Source organism: Corythoichthys intestinalis, unplaced genomic scaffold, assembly GCF_030265065.1.
Source record: "Corythoichthys intestinalis isolate RoL2023-P3 unplaced genomic scaffold, ASM3026506v1 HiC_scaffold_23, whole genome shotgun sequence".
Classification (NCBI taxonomy): Eukaryota; Metazoa; Chordata; class Actinopteri; order Syngnathiformes; family Syngnathidae; genus Corythoichthys; species Corythoichthys intestinalis.
Genome location: NW_026651592.1, coordinates 974660 through 995031, shown reverse-complemented (window position 1 = coordinate 995031; position 20372 = coordinate 974660). Strand labels below are relative to the sequence as shown.

The window sequence follows — 20372 nt, the reverse complement described above, 5'->3', positions numbered from 1 at the left end:
TGATTACGTTGTTGGAGAAATATGTCCACAAGGGAACAATGTAACGCGGGTCAAGCGTTGCAAATAAATTAACGAAGCCCGCCATGTGTTTTCACTGGTGTCATCTTCGGGGTTGTCCTGCCCTGAGAAAGTGATATCTGTGGGTGATGCCGGCTGAGGTGCCGGAGTCATGTTATAAAAGCGTTGCCATTAGCATGGGGAACTAGCGCTGAGCAATGCTTGCAATTATTATTATTTTTTTCAATATTTTCTCTCACTCCACATTGTAGACCACGAGGAAACCAAAATGTTGCCACACCGCAGATTTGAAAGAAGCCGGCGCTTCCTCAAAATTCGGTCTCTCCACTCCTCCGCTCACCATAGCTATTTGTTTTCTTTCTTGTTTCACTTTCACTTCGCTCGTTAGCGAGAGAGGGCGTTACTCGGCTTGTATTGCACAGGTGCTTGACAGCGATCCGACATTTACTTGCGGGGCGGGAATTTCTCCACAGCGGTGCTTCACGTCACACACAGGCACACAGAGCTCGATCAATTCGTTCCACAAGCGTTCGGAATACATTAATTGCAAACCCGAAAAGGCGCGGTTCATAAAGGCATATTGAACCGTACAGGGCGAACCGTACGGTTCGGCTTTGAACCGCAAACTGTTGCACCGCTAGTAGTAACACGTTACATTGAATCCCTTACATTTACTTGAGTAAGTTTTTGAGAAAAATGTACCATATTTTTCGGACTATAAGTCGCACCTGAGTATAAGTCGCACCAGCCATAAAATGCCCAACGAAGAGGAAAAAAACATATATAAGTCACACTGGAGTATAAGTCGCATTTTTGGGGGAAATTTACTTGATCAAATCCAACACATAGAACAGATATGTCATCTTGAAAGGCAATTTAAAATAAAAATACAATAGTGAACAACATGCTGAATATGTGTACAGTATGACAATGTTACATGATGCATGAACAACCAAATGCAAACGTGGCCGGTATGTTAATGTAACAGCTAGTAAGAGTTATTCAGATATCTATAACATAAAGAACATGCTTACAAGTTTACCAAACTATCAGTGTCACTCCAAAACACCAAAATAACATGTGAACTGATATAATAATGTGTTAATGATTTCACACATAAGTCGCTCCTGAGTACAAGTCGCACCCCCAGCCAAACTATGAAAAAAAACTGCGACTTATAGTCCGAAAAATACGGTACTTCTGAGTTTAGGTTCAGACCACAGGCCCTAATGTACGAATCCGATTTTTTCGTGTTTTTCCGATTCGGGACAAGTCGCATAGAAATGGACCATTTCAAATCCGATCTGGGTCACTTTCATATGTGGTTTAAATCCGATCTGGGCCACATTTTTCCATAATGTGGTGGCGGTCTGAACTGTCAAGTCTCCCAAATCGGAATTCATGCAGCAATTACGTCAGCAAAGAGCGAGCGCGGCAGCGATGGAGCTGTGCATTAGTAGGGGTGTAACGGCACACAAAAATCTCGGATCGGTACGTACCTCGGTTTTGAGGTCACGGTTCAATTTCGGTACAGTAAGAAAACAAAATGCAAAATATAAATGTGCTAGTTGTTTATTACACGCCTTCCAACAATAGGAACATTAGCCTGTACAAACCTAGAATTCTGCTCAAAAAGTAGTGGGTATTTAAAGATAATCCAACAACAATTTGCCTTTCAGACCCCGCGTATTGGTCAGCTTTCTTTCTGAAAGACAGAAGAAAAAAGAAATCCTGTGCTAAAGAGAAAAACAATCCCAATGACAAAGATTTTAAAATGCATTTTATAAATGAAATGCCTCAATGAATCTTTTTTTTTTTTTTTTTTTTTTTTTTTTTTTTTTTTTGTAATGAACGATTTTTAAAAGGTTTATTGGTGGATTTTCTCAAGTTAAAGCGCTACACAGAAATTAATACATTTAATTGTGTAAGCAGGATCTGTGTATTATTCTTATTATTTAATTACAGGTGTTTTAGCTCATTTCAATTTATTTTATTTCAATGGGCTATTATTTATTTTATTATGTGTTTATATTTTACAAATGTGATGTAGTATTCATTTATATTGTATATTTCATGTTGTATAACTTTAGTTCCTGTGTGAATATTAATTCCTACTTGTTTTGTTGCGGTAGGAGGGTTTTGTATTGAACACGGGGCCGTGCTGGTTATTATTATAGCAGAGAAGACAGCAGTAAATCACGTACTGTAACAGCCCAGTTGCTTATTCACGGTTTAAACACCAGCGAATACGGACGAAGAACGTTTCATCATGGAGGTGGAAAGTCACAAAGTGATATAAGATGCAGCAGATCATTATTATAAGGACAGTATTAAAAGGGAAGCTGCAAGGTGTCCTATTATGTGTGTTTTTCTGGCAATGATATCAAACACACGGCGTGCTGACAACTTTGAGCGGAAAAAAAAGCAGCGTATCTGGAAGTGGTTCCACCGCAGAAATTCTCGTGCCTGGCGCACACACAATGTCGGTTTGTATACAGAGTCGAGGGGGAAAAGTACGAAAGAGAATAGAGACCCCCACAAGTTTCGACCTGGTGGTCTATTCAAGACCAACAGTTTGCGCTGGGCACAGGAATCTGCAGTGTTGAGACACCAAAACCAAGTACGTTGTTTTTTACTTCGTGTAGTACTGTAAATAATTCGCTATCCATTTTATATTTTTTTTTTTTTTTTTTTTTTTTTTTTTTTTTTAAACCTGTCCTGTTCAGCTGTTTGACACAGAGAATGGAAGTCTAAGTGCCCGGATTCTGAACAGTTTTAATGTTTCACATTGAGAGTCTGACATACTCCCATTGTGATCATTCAAAATACCTTTTTATTATGACAAAGCAGCGAACAGGAAGGGATTATGGGGGGACAGAAGAAAAGAAATACAAGAGAAGAAAGAAAAGAAACACATACACAAACAACAACAAGAAATACATTGAACATCTAAACTAGTTACTAATATGCTGGTGCTATCGTCAGCGAGATGTATTTCCGGTTTACACCATGTGGGGGCCTATTGGCCAGTGAAAGAGGAGAATGGGGGTGGGGGTGTCTATAAGACTATAAACTAAGTGATTGAAAGGGGTAGAGTGTACACAAATCAGTTCTGTGATCTAGAACCCAGTAATCGTGTGAATCTCTTATGAGTGAAAGCCCGTTGGCGACCAACCCTACGCCGCCGCATCGCCAATCCCGGCACCGGAACCCCCAACCCGAGCATGCCCTACCACATCCAGCAGCACGCAAGCCCCACCGGGCGCGCGACAGCCACGCAGACGGGCGGAGAGACCGCGCGGGCACCAACCCAGGGCCACGGCCCACACCCAGCCAGCCCGGGGAGGGCGGGGGGGCGGGGGGATCCATGCGCAGCCCATCCCTCCTCCAACCGCCCAGCAAAGGAGCCACCGTCACCCCCCCCCGGGACCCAGGGTGGTCCCCCGGGCCACCCGCGCGCCCATCAACCGGCCTTCAGGGATGGCAGGAGGGGACGCATCACCAACCCCACGCCTACACCCACCCCCGCCCGCCCACCCGGACCACGAGCCACAGCCCCCCAACCGGCACGGCACGCCACGGGACCCCCAGCGGCCCACCAAGCCCCAGGCAAGGCAGGGTCCCCCGCCGGTGCAGGCGACACCCCGCTGATACACAGGCGCCCAGCCAGCGACCCGCGACGGAACGCAGGGCGGACGCCCAGCCAGAGAAGAGAGGGGAAGGCGGAGGCAGGAGAACGCCCAGGGACTGCCATGGGGCGACGCAAGATCGGAGACCCGACCCCCCAACCCACTCCCGCGGCCGGCAGCCGAGGCAGAGGGGAGGCCACACCCCGGGAGCCACGCCATATAGAAAAAATGTGGGACCCACCTACCACCCTATTACTGTGGCTGCCAGGTTCCCGACTGGCAGCCATCACCCAGCACCGTGATGGGGGTGTGAGGGGAGGGTAGTGCAATGTATGCATTAAAATAGGAGAGCTTGGCTTGGGGCAGTGGGACCGCAGCATGGAGTTTCTGTCCAGCCGCCCGTCCCACCGCCCTTTGCCAGAGCTCTCCTGTGGAGTATGATGTGTGTGGTGCATTTAAAAAAGGTGCAGGGATGGCGGGGCCTGTGGTGAGGAGGCAGCCGTGAGGCCCCCCCCCCCCCCAGCAGGTCCCAACCATCCCACAACCTTGGTGTGTGGTGCATTAAAAACAGGGGGGAGTCGGGCTGGGACTGTAAAGCCCCGTCCCAACTCTCCCCGGAGAAATGTATGAGCATGTAAGTGCCAGGGTGAAAAATATTTACAGTGCCGAAGTGAGAAGTGCGTGAGTTAAGAGGCAGGCTCCCGCGGGCGTGGCCCCGTCCACCAGAACCACCGGCCCCAGGGCGGAAGAAGCGTCAGGGCCCCGATCAATCCCCGCCCCAGAACACCCACGGCGCCTCCGCGACCGCCCACCCCCCTCCCACCCACCGAGCACCCACCCCGCACCCCGAGCAGGCGCCACACCAAGCGCCGGCGACCAGGGGGCGTCCACCCCACCGGCAAGGGACAACAAGCCTCACCCTAGGCCCCGCGGGCCCCAAGAGGCCCCGCTAACGACCCCGCCGGCCGGGGGGCAGCCGCGGCCGCCGCGGCCCAGGGAGGCGGACAGGGCCGGAAACAGACCAAGGGGAGAGAAGCGCACCCCCCACAACCCACCCCCGGGCCAAGAGGGGCGCGCGGTATGGCACCAGAGGGCACCTCCCCGGCACCCGGTACAGGGAGACGCGGCTCCGGCCGGGCGGACCTGGGAGGGAACCATGGCTGCCGCATACACCCCCCGGCCCCCACCCCAACTCCACCCCACCCCGGCCGGCCGGGGAAGGGCCGCGGCCCCGGACCGGCACCCGCGCGGCCCCCCCACCCGCCCACGACACCAGCGCGCGCCCGACGGGACCCCCCGCACAGCCAGACGCAACCAGACAAGCCCCGGCCGAAAATCCCGGGGGCCAAGACCGGCGGTGGGATGGCCCAGGGCAGGACGCCAACAAACTCCACCTGTAAAGCTGATAGAAGAAGAGGTTTATCAAACACCATTAAATGTATGCCAAGGACCAGTGAAGTGTATTATTTACGCATAGTTCCTTAATTGTTCCAAGTCTGATAAGTAATATATAGGGTGTTCCAAAAAAAAGTTGCATATGATCCCCAGTAGCTGGAAACCAAATTGTCTATGAGTATCCTTGTAAAATAAGCCCATTGACCGACTAAACTGTGAAGGAAGAAAAATTATTTATTACATGCTGTTGGGAGTGTATAAAACAGTTCGGATTTAAACATGTCCAGTTTCCAGCTGCAGAAGGATGCATACAACTTCCCTGGACACCCCGCATACATCCATTTATGTATACAATTTTATTATTTTTTGTGGCATTCCTTCGCAGGTGAGAGAGAATCCTTAGTCTATGTTCATCATTCTTGCGACCGTTTCCCACTGTTGTTCGTATTTGTCCATTTTATTTGTCTGTTTGGCAGATATTTTCTCTAATGTTATATATTCAATGATTAGATTTAGCCATTGGTTAATGCTAATGTTTTGTTTGTTTTTCCAATTCAACAATATTGTTTTTTTGGCTATCGTTAGACTTGCTAGTAGTGGACGGGTTTGATGGATAGAGATATTCACTGTATTCAGATCGCCAAGCAGACAAAGAGTTGGAGACAATGGAATCCTGCAGTTCAATAGGAAAGAGAGTTTCTTCGTTACCTGTGCCCAGAAATCTTGTATTGGTTTACATTGCCAAAGAGCATGAAAGTATGTATCTGAAATATCTTCGTTGCAGCTTATACATTTATCGGATTGGGAGAACCCCATTTTGTGCATTTTAGATTGAGTAATATGCCATCTGTGCAGTATTTTGAACTGTATAAGCTGAAGGTTCTTATTCTTTGTCATTATAAATGCATTTTTACAGATGTTGGACCAATAGTTATTATCTAATGTTACCGAAAGTTCGTTATTCCATTTTTCGATTGGTAGGCAAGTAGAGTTGTTACAGGAGAGGGCTTTATATACTTTTGAAAGTATTTTTTGTTGTTGAGGATGTATATTTATTATTTTATTTACGAAAGGTGGTGGGTCTAACGTACCCGTTAGTGATGGAAATTTGCTTCTGATGGCTGCCCTGATTTTATTGTATTGAAGGAAATTGACCCCTTTGATCTGGAAATCTTGTACTATTTTTTCATATGACATGAATGTATTATCTTTAAACAAATGCTGTAACTGGTTTATTCCCGTATCATCCCATGTGCTGAAATAAATAGGAATTTTATTGACTACAAAGTCTGGGTTGTGCCAGATTGGTGAGAAATTACACGGGGCTTGTTGTGATTGCGTAATTTCCATACCTCTCCACCAGGCTTTCAAGGTACATGCTATCATTGGGTTTTTGAAGCAGCTATGGTGCTTAATACTAGAGCTAATAAAGGGGAGGTTTGCCAATTGTATTTGGTTGCAGTCTGTTTGCTCTAATTCTAGCCATGACTGTTGTTCAGTGTTAAGATATAACCACCTAATAAGATATTGTATTTGATTTGCTATATAATAGTGTTGGAAATTAGGGGCCTCTAGACCCCCCTCTGGTTTATTTCTTTGCAATTTGGCAAGGCTAATTCGGTTTTTCTTGTTTTTAAAGTAGAATTTTGTGACGGCTGAGTCTAGGTCTTGAAACCATTTTTGAGTGGGTTTAAAGGGGATCATTGAGAACAAATAGTTTATTTGTGGTAATACTTTCATTTTGACTGTTGCTATCCGGCCCAAAAGTGAGATGGGTAGATTATTCCAGTGTGTCAAATCTTCACATATTTTTGCTAGGAGGGGTGTATGGTTTAGTTTAATTAATTCTGTAAGTTTTGGTGAAATGTTGATTCCAAGATACTTTATATTCCCTAATGGAATATTGTGATTTTGATTTGCAGGATTCCATGAGTTTGTTGATAAGGGCATTATAATTGATTTTGACCAATTTATAGCATAATCTGATATTTGTGAAAATGTCTTTATTAGTTCAAAAGTCTCATGTAGGGAGGATTCTGGTTTTTCTAGATATAGAAGTATATCGTCTGCGTATAAGTTAATTTTGTGTTCCGATGTGTGCGAGCAGATCCCTTTGATATTAGCGTTTTGTCTTATTGCAATTGCTAATGGTTCAATAAATAGAGCAAATAATAGGGGTGAGAGTGGACAGCCTTGTCGAGTTCCCCTTTGAAGACAGAAACTTTGTGAGATGACCCCGTTTGTGTTTACAGTGGCTTTTGGGGCGTTGTAGAATATTTTTATCCAGCGGATAAATGGCTCACCGAAGCCAAATTTTTCCAAAACTTTGAAGAGAAAAATCCAGTTTACTTTGTCAAATGCTTTTTCTGCGTCCAAAGAGAGGATAATTGCTTTCTGTTTATAATTCTGTGCAATATTAATAAGATTTAACACGCGTCTTATATTGTTTGTAGAGTTACGTCCTTTAATAAAGCCGGTCTGGTCTTTATGAATTATAGTGGGAAGAGTTTGTTCTAATCTAGTAGCTAAAGCCTTTGCAATAATTTTAATATCTGTATTCATTAAGGATATTGGTCTATAGTTTGCTGGTTGGGTTAGGTCTTTCCCTTCTTTTGGCAGTAGTTTGATTACTGCAGTGTTCATATTGTCTCTAATTTGACCCTTTGCACTGATTTCTTGGACCATTCTATAGAAAAGTGGTGCCAGCATATTCCAAAAGTGTTTAAAATATGATGTCGAGAACCCGTCGGGCCCCGGTGCGCGACCAGTGGCATGTCCTTTACGGCATTCCATAATTCAGCGAGGGTAAGTGGGGTATCTAGCAATTGTTGGCTTTCCAAAGTTATTTGGGGGATGTCAAGATTGTTAACGAATAGGTCAATGTCTTCATTATGATCAATTGTCACCGAGTATAAGTTTTTGTAGTAGCTATAGAAAGTTTCGTTAATTTTTTCTGGTGATTGTGTTATTACGCCGGCTGAATCTTGTATTGTTGTAATTAATGTTTTTTCTTTGTTACGTTCGAGTTGGTTTGCTAAATATTTCCCGGATTTGTTATTATGCTCAAAGTTGGTATATCGTAGTTGTTGTAACAGAAACTGAGTTTTTTTAGACAGAATACTATTGAGCCGTTCTTTGGCGCTGAAAAGTTCTTTTGTGGTATTGTCTGTGGGATTATTGGCGAATTCCTCCGTCAGTTGTTTGATTTTTATTTCTAATTCGTTTTCCAACTTCTGTTCTTGTTTTTTTTTATATGATGAATATGAGATAATCTTGCCTCGAATTACGCATTTTCCTGTTTCCCAAAGCAATGATGGTGAGATGTTTGGGGAATCGTTAAGTTCCATAAAGTCTTTCCATTCTTTCTTAACGAATGTATCAAATGCTGGGTCATCTAATAAGGAATCATTACAGCGCCAGGTTGTGTGGGGTGTCGTGCGGGAGTCAATTTTAAGGGCTAAAGAAATTGGTGCATGATCACTGATGATTATTGGATGTATTCTTGGCGAAATATTATTAATAGCGGAATTATTCGCTAGAAAAAAATCTATTCTTGAACATGAACCATGGGCTAGGGATTGAAAGGTATATTCCCTTTTTGTTAAATGTTTTGCTCTCCAGACGTCACTTAAGCCGAAATCGTCCATATATTTCCTAATGGTTCTTGCGGTTTGTGACTGTTTAGTGAGTTTAAAATTGGAGCTATCTATACTTGGATCAAGAGTTGTGTTAAAGTCCCCTCCTATAATAATTGTTGAGTTCTCTGACATGTCACTCAGTTTACCAAAGATATTGTGGAAGAACTGTGTGTCCTCGTTGTTTGGGGCATATATGTTCACTAATGTGAACAGTTTATTACTTATGGTGGCTTGTACTATTATGAATCTACCTTCCGGGTCTGCAATTGCACTATTTAATGTGCAATCCATTTTATAAGTATTACAGATTATTTAACAGTTGTTTATAACAGCTCTATGAGATGTTATGTGCCATAAATTTTAAATGTGCACAAAGATATAAACTAGAGATGTCGCCGATCAATCGGGTCCGATCACGTCATTTTTAAAGTGTTGGAATCGGCAACACTATCGGCCATGCCTTTTTTTTTTATATACAGTGCCTTGCAAAAGTATTCGGCCCCCTTGAATCTTGCAACCTTTCGCCACATTTCAGGCTTCAAACATAAAGATATGAAATTTAATTTTTTTGTCAAGAATCAACAACAAGTGGGACACAATCGTGAAGTGGAACAACATTTATTGGATAATTTAAACTTTATTAACAAATAAAAAACTGAAAAGTGGGGCGTGCAATATTATTCGGCCCCTTTACTTTCAGTGCAGCAAACTCACTCCAGAAGTTCAGTGAGGATCTCTGAATGATCCAATGTTGTCCTAAATGACCGATGATGATAAATAGAATCCACCTGTGTGTAATCAAGTCTCCGTATAAATGCACCTGCTCTGTGATAGTCTCAGGGTTCTGTTTAAAGTGCAGAGAGCATTATGAAAACCAAGGAACACACCAGGCAGGTCCGAGATACTGTTGTGGAGAAGTTTAAAGCCGGATTTGGATACAAAAAGATTTCACAAGCTTTAAACATCTCAAGGAGCACTGTGCAAGCCATCATATTGAAATGGAAGGAGCATCAGACCACTGCAAATCTACCAAAACCCGGCCGTCCTTCCAAACTTTCTTCTCAAACAAGGAGAAAACTGATCAGAGATGCAGCCAAGAGGCCCATGATCACTCTGGATGAACTGCAGAGATCTACAGCTGAGGTGGGAGAGTCTGTGCATAGGACAACAATCAGTCGTACACTGCACAAATCTGGCCTTCATGGAAGAGTGGCAAGAAGAAAGCCATTTCTCAAAGATATCCATAAAAAGTCTCGTTTAAAGTTTGCCACAAGCCACCTGGGAGACACACCAAACATATGGAAGAAGGTGCTCTGGTCAGATGAAACCAAAATTGAACTTTTTGGCCACAATGCAAAACGATATGTTTGGCGTAAAAGCAACACAGCTCATCACCCTCAACACACCATCCCCACTGTCAAACATGGTGGTGGCAGCATCATGGTTTGGGCCTGCTTTTCTTCAGCAGCGACAGGGAAGATGGTTAAAATTGACGGGAAGATGGATGCAGCCAAATACAGGAACATTCTGGAAGAAAACCTGTTGGTATCTGCACGAGACCTAAGACTGGGACGGAGATTTATCTTCCAACAGGACAATGATCCAAAACATAAAGCCAAATCTACAATGGAATGGTTCAAAAATAAATGTATCCAGATGTTAGAATGGCCAAGTCAAAGTCCAGACCTGAATCCAATCGAGAATCTGTGGAAAGAGCTGAAGACTGCTGTTCACAAACACTCTCCATCCAACCTCACTGAGCTCGAGCTGTTTTGCAAGGAAGAATGGGCAAGAATGTCAGTCTCTCCATGTGCAAAACTGATAGAAACATACCCCAAGCGACTTGCAGCTGTAATTGGAGCAAAAGGTGGCGCTACAAAGTATTAACGCAAGGGGGCCGAATAATATTGCACGCCCCACTTTTCAGTTTTTTATTTGTTAAAAAACGTTTAAATTATCCAATAAATTTTCTTCCACTTCACGATTGTGTCCCACTTGTTGTTGATTCTTGACAAAAAAATTAACATTTTATATCTTTATGTTTGAAGCCTGAAATGTGGCGAAAGGTTGCAAGGTTCAAGGGGGCCGAATACTTTTGCAAGGCACTGTATATATATATTTTAATTAAATCATTTTATAATTGTATTTAACGTTACAGACATAATATGTTACACTCATACAGAGTCTTTAGTTTAGGCTTAGGGTAGGGTTATCAAATGTATCCCGATAACGGCGGTAATTAATTTTTTAAAAAAATGTATCAAGTTTAAATATTTAACGCAATTAATGCATGCATTGCACGACCCACTGACGCATTGTCGCGCTCATACTGTAATGGCGCCGTTTTACCTCCATAGAGAGATAAAAGGCAGCGTAAAATGAGTAGAGTGAATTTTGGCAGCTTTTGGAACCTTTTTTTAATTAGCTAAAGCCTTACAATCCCTCTCTCCACGATTAGAAATATCATGGGAAGCAATGTGGGGAAGCAAGGTAGCAATTGATCTTTTTCTTTACACCTTATGTTATTTCCCAACGCAGAGAAGATATATCAATTGGTAGCACTACGCACAGTCATGGTTCCACTTCCCATCATGCATTTGGGCATGGCTACAGTATCATTTACTGAAAGCTCAACAAATACACTGGATGGCAATATTTAGTCACAATATACAAAGTCACAAGTCTTTCTATCCGTGGATCCCTCTCACAGCCATCTTGAGGATTTATTGTCATAATAATGTATATATTCGTCCGAGTTTTATTCATTTTTTTCCTAATGCATTGCCAAAATGTATATGATCAGGAAAAATTTGTGGTGGTCCTAGCCCACACTCCCCTCTACTGGCTTTTATTGTTGTTACACTTCCTGTTTTATGTGGTATGAGCTCAACCTTAGCAGACCTGGGAGTGCACCTGCAGCTCATCACAATCAACACTGCTTTTAAGGAGCGGCCTGGGCAGCAAGCAGGTGCCAGATGATTCTGCCAGACACCAGTGGTACATCGGCCTCCTACGCTTGTAGTATTTGACAGTCATCTAACGAACTCCTAAGTAATTCTTGTTTTTTGCCATCAAGAAAACCACCCATCAAGCCCTCACAGCCTGAGCCACAGCCGCAGCCACAGCCTGAACCATTGTTCAATAAAAACCCTTCACTCCACTTCTGTTTTCTGGTCGCACTTTGGTCCACATCAACCTTGCCAACTTTGCCTCGACAAAATTATCGGGAATGTTTGGAATTGAATCGGGAGCAAAAAAAGCAATCGGATCGGGAAATATTGGGATCGGCAGATACTCAAACTAAAACGATCGGATCGGGAGCAAAAAAAATGATCGGAACAACCCTAATATAAACCCACTGACACAACCAAGGGCATAGTAGGCCCCGCCCCCCTTCCCCCGACACACGAAGCCCTGATCTGAACATGATGCAGTCAATCTGGAATTAAGAGACAGACATAACTAAAATATCAATATGCAAAGAAAAAATGTGCTCTCTCTCTCTGCTTCTCTGATGAGTATAGACTCCGTGTGTATTTCGTTGTTTTAAATGGCACATTATAGCGTGCGATCACGAGGCTCAAGAGGAAACAGAGTTGGCGGACTGCAGCCGTGCACAGCCGGTATGATTTGCCTGTTTGTGACGTACTGCGTGGCACGCAGTCAACACTGAACTGGACCGGAATCGCAATGATCATGCATCTGGTGTATTTGGGCCCTAACATGTTTGGAACTTTTGTTAAAAAAAACAACTTTTTTGTGTATTGGATCGATTCCCAAAATTAGGTGACTCAGACTCGCAAAAATACACGATGATAGACGTCCAATCATGTGGCTCTTTTTATCCTTCTGCTGTGAACTTAAATTAGTTTTCACTAGTAGATCAAATTTGGACTGTGAGGGATGACAGAGAAAGAGCATTCCAGTTCAAAAGGATTGGAAAGCTATCGCCATGAGTTGCTGCCAATGAGTAAAGAGCCTCAAAGAAAATGATTTGGGCAAACTTTAGGTAAAAAATGTCACTAATCGATGAGTCAAGATTTTAACATACTGTACTTCTTTGACACCAGTTACTGCTGCTTAACTACAGTTACTGATACAATATCGATTCTATGGATAATAAGACATGTTCCAATAACAATTCCGTTCAAGGGCATTTAATTCATTTCATACGATTTAATGCACAATCCATTTCATCTCACCTAAAACAATACAAAACACAAATTAACTTTGATGAATTGGTTGCCGATACATTTCAGATGCAAACAGTTCTTTTTAGAGCTGAAACGAAGATTCGAGCAACTCCAGAAACTCGAGTTTAAAAACTGATCCGAGTAATTTTATTCACCTCGAGTAATCATTTATTTTGACAGCTCTAAGTATCACGTTTTGCTCGGACTACTTTTAATGCGGGACAACGCGCTGATGTGCGTAGAGGAAGAAGCAAAAAAAAAAAAAAAAAAAAAAAAACTTCCTGCAGCCGACAGCCGCTACAAACGACGCCGACATTGCTAAAACCTAGCCCGCCTGATGCTACGTTGGTAGCAGGTAGCGTCTGATGCGTCTCATAGAGATCACATGTATGTTGAACTACATGCGAAATGACAGAGGCAGTGGCGTTAGTAAACAGCCGCCATCTTAAAGCAGTAGAGCGCTAAGCGCTAATAAATAAGATTAATGTTACTGTCACTAGCTCATGTAACATTAGCCCTGCGGAGGGCGAGGTTTCTATTAATTATGACCACTGTCGATGCGTGGCTAACGTGTCTTACATACAGGCTTTAACATAACATAGCGTTGTGGAGTGATTAGGGTGTAAAATAAAAACTTAACAATGCTAACCATCAATTTTAGCTCAGTAGTCATTGCTGGATAAAACACCAATTAGCAATGGTCCCTAATGTGCTCCAATACAGTCTGTATCATACATTTATTTTGAAAACTGTAGAAACTCAAAATCCTATCAGGACTTACAGTTTAGGCGAACTTAAAACTTAACTAGAACTTAAAAATGGCTTGACACAAATAGAAATTCAATTGAAACACGTGGGAAAAAATCCTAACTTTTAAGTGATGTGTGTTATCAAGCGTAATGGCATATTTAGGTAAGAACTAAATCTATATATATACTGTATAATGTATATTATATATACATTTAAAAAAAAAAAAAAGATCTAAAACTTTTTTGAGTGAAAGCAGTGAATTAGCCTTTTTTTTATTCTAGCTACATCTGAGATGCAATTGTTGGCTGTTTTTTTAACAATGTACATCGAAAATAAAGACATTGATTGACTGAAAATGGTTTAATATTAGATGAAATGTCTTGTTTTCTCATGTATATTTATAATTGGTCTTCACCTAAAAATATATATGTTTTATCCGATTACTCGATTAATCAATAGAATTTTCAGTCGATTACTCGATTACTAAAATATTAGATAGCTGCAGCCCTAGAACTTTTTTTTTTTTTTCAGAATATCTAAACAACCATGTTTAGTGATGTTCTGCGTTCCGATCAATTTGATAGGATCGTTACTTAATCGATCAACTCATCAAGACTGATGTCTTGTCAAAATCGAGGCTCTTCAGATGTGTAAACTGCAACATGGCATGGGTTTACTGTCCTACACTGAATGACAACAACCATTCCAGGACGAACTGTGTCCAACCTTCCACTCTAAGGACATGACATCCTTAACAACTGTAACAAAGAGCCTTTATGGCGCCTTCCAAACATGTTTACCAGCTATCTCTTCGCTCAGAGACACAAGAGGAAGAAGATACACCAGGAAGAGAAAAGCAAGGACAAGGCAGAGAAGCAGAAGGAGGGGGTTTGTGGAGCTTTTGGACATCTGCCAGCGATGCACTTCCACCAGGCCATGTCTCACACATATGCACTCTGCTGACACACAGGATCCTGCAGGGCCCCACTTTGGCCCACCCCCGACTGACACAATGCAGAACCCAGTGACAACTCGTCACAGACGTTCCTCAGGAGAAATAAAGACTATCCTGCTTTGAGGCAGAATAAAGACACTTGACTGTCATTGAGCTGTTGAGTTTCCTGTTGATCACAGTTCATGAGGGGACAATGTGGGTTTCCTGTCTGCTAGAGCGCCCCCTCCCCAGCCTGACCGCCGAATTGACATACACATTTGTTAAACAGTGTTATGGCAAGTGACTATTTTTGTCATTTAAAAAAAAAAAACTAATTGAAATAATTCTATAAAGACTCACAACAGTTGCCTACTCGACCTAAAACGTGATGTCCACATATGTGGATGCCAGGTTTAAATTATATTACAATGGTACCTCCGACATCCGACGTAAAATTTGATTCGTAATTTCTCTCGACATACAGTGGGGCAAATAAGTATTTCGTCAACCACCAATTGTGCAAGTTCTCCTACTTGACAAGATTAGAGAGGCCTGTAATTGTCAACATGGGTAAACCTCAACCATGAGAGAGAAAAAAAAACAAACAGAAAAACATTGTTTGATTTTTAAAGAATTTATTTCCAAATTAGAGTGGGGAAAAAAGTATTTGGTCACCTACAAACAAGCAAGATTTCTGGTTGTCAAAGAGGTCTAACTTCTTCTAACCAGGTCTAACAAGGCTCCACTCGTTACCTGTATTAATGGCACCTGGTTTAACACATTATCGGTATAAAAGACACCTGTCCACAACCTCAGTCAGTCATACTCCAAACTCCACTATGGCCAAGACCAGAGAGCTGTCGAAGGACACCAGAGACAAAATTGTAGACCTGCACCAGGCTGGGAAGACTGAATCTGTAATAAGTAAAACGCTTGGTGTAAAGAAATCAACTGTGGGAGCAATTGTTAGAAAATGGAAGACATACAAGACCACTGATAATCTCCCTCGATCCGGGGCTCCATGCAAGATCTCACCCCGTGGTGTCAAAATGATAACAAGAACGGTGAGCAAAAATTCCACAACCACACGGGGGGACCTAGTGAATGACCTACAGAGAGCTGGAACCACAGTAACAAAGGCTACTATCAGTAACACAATGCGCCACCAGGGACTCAAATCCTGCACTGCCAGACGTGTCCCCCTGCTGAAGAAAGTGGCCCGTCTGCGGTTCGCTAGAGAGCATTTGGATGATTCAGAAGAGGACTGGGAGAATGTGTTATGGTCAGATGAAACCAAATATAGAACTTTTTGGCATCCATTTTCAATCCATTTTGACTGGGAGGGATGTCAGCAATCATTCGCTCCTAACCTCTTCCAGTCAAAATGGATTGGACGTCTTGGACCGTCAATGGCAGCCAATTAGTTAAGTGAGTTTACTTTGAAGGGTTGATAAACTGGTGTAGAACTACCTACTATGTCTTAGCTTGTTGTAGTGTTTTTCCTGTTGGATTGATAAACCTCGAGGGGGTAACCTTAATATTGTTGCTGCATGCATGTGTGCATCTGCTAGGCCGGGAAACAGAAGAGCGAACAGAGATAAGCGTTAGCGTGACAGCAACACACACTCCAGCTCTTCTCAGTATGGGAGACACTAATAAAAACTGATAAAAGAATGTGACAGTGTCACTTTTCCTCAGAAACTCCATTAGAATTTAGTCATTCTTCTGAGTTATCCTGTGAAAATGTGAAATCCCTAAATAGTGAACGACGACTTTCCAGGAGACTCCGTAACTGTACTATACGGTTAAGTGGTGCTTAGACAAGTAGAAGACAAATGGCTGCATCTCCGGCCAGATCTCATTTGAAATAATATTGGTCTTATCCAGAGAGAGGTGGCGCCTTTTAATTGAGTTTTGGAGCCGTGCCCGATCGTAAGAGGTCAGCGCGACCCGGCTCGGTCTCTCCTGGCGTCCTGCAGCTGCACATTAACCTAGAGACATCTCCTGCAAGGAGTCTTATCAAACTTGATATTCAATCAGGGGAGAACCACGAGAAACCAATGAGAATATAGGTTGAGTGCATACCTCTATTGTACTGAAGTGACCACCTAAATTATATTTAATCATATTGAATTCTAGACTTTTCTCTGGTGCGAAGTTGAACCAAATAGTCATAATATGCACGACAAATATTCGCACCTGATCTGGGCAAAGATCCAGATATTGAATCTGGATGAATTTATTTAACACAAAAAAGGTTCAAGGTCCTAAATCCAGGAAACTGTCATCACCAACTTTAAATTCATCCATGGTTTCTGGTTCTGTTGCTTGGTTTATATCGAGGAACAAACACTGATTTAATCAGATGCCTGATTACAGATATTTGGTAAATGGACAGTACTTAAAAAGCCAGGGGTGAAAGTGGGCCAGAACGGTCAGGAACGCAGTTCCGGTATAAGATTCAGGACCGGAATGCTGTTCTGGTATAAGATTGAGGGCCGGAATGCTGTTCCGGTACACGGTGCTTTGATTCCGAAAATATGACAGCAACTGTCAAAACGCTATGAAAAAAAAAAAAAAAAATGCTAGGAAGCCACACATGCATTTTATCTCCAAGAAGAAAACAATCTACCAGCATCAGATTTACATACACAAGTGTTAACAACAAGCATAATAAAGAGCTTGTGTCATGTAATCCGTTTCCACCAATATTTATTATTGATTTTATTCCACGGACGGCATGGAGGTTTCCCCAGCTGCTGCAGTTATTTGAGTCTGACGATGATGAGTCACGTCAATGTGCGAATGCACGCAGCAAAGCAAAACTCCTGGACTCATTTGTCTGTTCAATTGGCTGACATACTGACATGTGATCAGCAGAGATAGTTAGCTCTGATTGGTTAAAATGTGCATGTTTTCTGGAACAGCAAAAAAAAAAAAAAAAAGGTTGAATTGATGCGACAAAAAAGGGCAATGCAACATAAAATGGATCAAATCTTGAGCAATGAAAGAGTTGAGGCTTATTTACCATATTTAGTTTTATTTGCTCTGATGGGGAGGTTCAGAACATCTTAGTTGTCAATGTGAACTTTGGACTATATTTGTTGATTTATGTTAGGCTACTTATCCATTTCCTTAAGATATAAAAAAAGTAAATGTTTGCGCAGTATTCAAAATACTAGTATATTTCATCTCACTCTGCATAAGTAATTTGTACTTATTTTTCTGAATGTATGTTACTTGTATCTTTATTATTAAAAAAAAAAGTAAATGTTTACATTAACTTCAATTTTAATATACGTCCTATGTTCTTAAGTAGTTAAAATTGAGATTTGGCATTTAGTATATGAGGATATGAGGGAAAATAAAAATTGGGAGATGGAGGTTGGGGTTATTGCTGTTTTTGTTACATTTTATTTTGCAAATCATTGAAAAAATACCATTTTGAATGCAAATCAGTTTTTGTATGTGTTATAGAAATAACTGTGCTAAAACAGCTTTTTTTGCATTTCAGTAGTTTTAGAAGTTTGCCGGTTGAACCGCTGACCCTTCGGTCCAAGGTCAACTCCAGCCAGGTATTTCATCTGGATCAGAATCAAAGTTTTTGTAGTAAGTATTTGTTCTAATACTGCATTTGTGTATCTTAAGCAAGAGTCATTCAAATAGATTCAAAACTCAATATACAGTGTACCACAAAAGTGAGAACACCCCTCGCATTTCTGTAGATATTTAAGTATATCTTTTCATGGGACATACTGACAAAATGACACTTTGACACAATGAAAAGTAGTCTGTGTGCAGCATATATAATAGAGTTCATTTATTTTCCCCTCAAAATAACTCAAAATATAGCCATTGATATCTAAAACCCTGGCAACAAAAGTGAGTACACCACTGTTGTACATCCCTAAATGTCCAAGTTGAGTACTGCTTGTCAATTTCCCTCCAAAATGTCATGTGACACGTTACAGGAGTCCTGTCAGCAGTGCAGAGATTGAAAGCCCGCCCGTCTCATCAGACCATAGGACATGGTTCCAGTAATCCATGTGCTTTGTTGACATGCCTTCAGCAAACTGTTTGCGGGCTTTCTTGTGTACCGTCTTCAGAAGAGGCTTCCTCCTGGGGTGACAGCCATGCACACCAATTTGATGTAGAGTGCGGCGTATGGTCTGAGCACTAACAGGTTGACCCCCCACCTCTTCAATCTCTGCAGCAATGCTGACAGCACTCCTGTAACGAGTCACATGACATTTTGGAGGGAAAATGACAAGCAGTACTCAATTAGGACATTTAGGGATGTATGTAGTTTCTAAGGGGTGTACTTACTTTTGTTGCCAGGGGTTTAGATATTAATGGCTATATTTTGAGTTATTTTGAGGGGAAAATAAATTAACTCTATTATATAAACTGAACACAGACTACTTTTCATTGTGTCAAAGTGTCATTTTGTCAGTGATGTCCCATGAAAAAATATACTTAAATATCTGCACAAATTCGAGGGGTGTACCAACTTTTGTGATACACTGTATTTGTACAAATGATCCAAATTTGGAATCCAGATTAGGAGCAAAAAGGAGCTGCTTTGTGTTTGTGTTAAACTGAATTCAATCTGAATCTGGATCCGTGTCGAAACTGCAAATGATACCAAATTGGATTAAAACCAGTTAAATTTCAGTTCATTTTTATGACAACAGGGATAATTCCAGAACTAGCCAACAGAACAGGATCCAAAGTTATTCTGTTTGCTGAATCCAAATCTCTTCATCAAATCAGATACAGGTAGTCCCCGGGTTACGAACGAGTTCCAACAACGTAACGCTAATTTCAGTGTAAATCGGAATTAATCCTTCAAGTACCCCAAAATAACCCTAAATCTAAAAAATAACTATCTAAAAACATGTATTATATGTCATTGTACTGTCCTCGCCAAGACATTGGAGCTAGACAGCGAGCTAAACTCTGAAATGACGATGTCGGACGGCCGTGTGGTTTGCCAACTTTATTCAGCTGCTCATGACATCAACACTTGCAGAATGAAACTAAAATAAAAATGAAATTTTTGTCAGATTCATCTTCAAAAACAGCAATTCAAATTTGCGTTTATATCTAGCTGCTGGTACAGCAATAAGAATCCACACAAACGATTAGCATGTATCAGCGTTCGCACATCATCAAAAACCACTTCAACTCGCCGCAAGTATTCGACCACAATAGAAAACGCACAATAAACAACAAAAGGTGTTATACACAGGTGTTGCCTCTGTGGATGCTTCACACGCAACAAATGTGCGTGCAGGCTTGCAGCTCTTTCCTCTCTCCGTGGGAGCGAATGGCTCTTCCTCATGTGTGTGTGTGTGTGTGTGTGTGTGTGTGTGTGTGTGTGTGTGTGTGTGTGTGTGTGTGTGTGTGTGTGTGTGTGTGTGTGTGTGTGTGTGTGCATGCGCTCTTCTTCGTGTGCGCAAATACAGGTTCCCTGGGTTACGAACAGTGTTGGGCACGTTACTTTAAAAAATGAGTTATGGTTACTCACTACTTCTTCCAAAAAGTAACTGAGTTAGTAACTGAATTACTCTATAATAAAAGTAACTAGTTACCAGGGAAAGTAATTATTTCCGTTACTTTAAAAAGAAGTTGTTTCATGTCAAAGAATTTGAAATTTTCTGAGCAGTATTCAAGTCAGTTGAATAGAAAAGAACAGACAGGTAGTTAGTTGTGTTATAGAAACTTGTAATATTTATTGCACCTCACCAGCAACAGATTTATCCTACACTTGAAGTGCAACAAAAATAAACAGTAAACAATATAATAAAATAAC

General features: G+C 41.8%; 1 protein-coding gene across 2 annotated transcripts in view; it reads right to left on the bottom strand.

Annotated features, from left to right (window-relative positions):
• The window catches only part of LOC130911116 (GRB2-associated-binding protein 2-like), a 143360-nt gene that overhangs the window by 62681 nt on the left and 60307 nt on the right, over positions 1-20372 (bottom strand). The window contains exon 1 of one of the 2 annotated variants that reach the window (XM_057828833.1): positions 1635-1804. The exons of the other annotated variant lie outside the window; for it this stretch is intronic. The gene's annotated coding sequence lies outside the window, so the exon portion shown is untranslated. Of the gene's footprint in view, positions 1-1634; positions 1805-20372 lie in introns of those variants that run through there. 2 annotated transcript variants of the gene reach the window in all.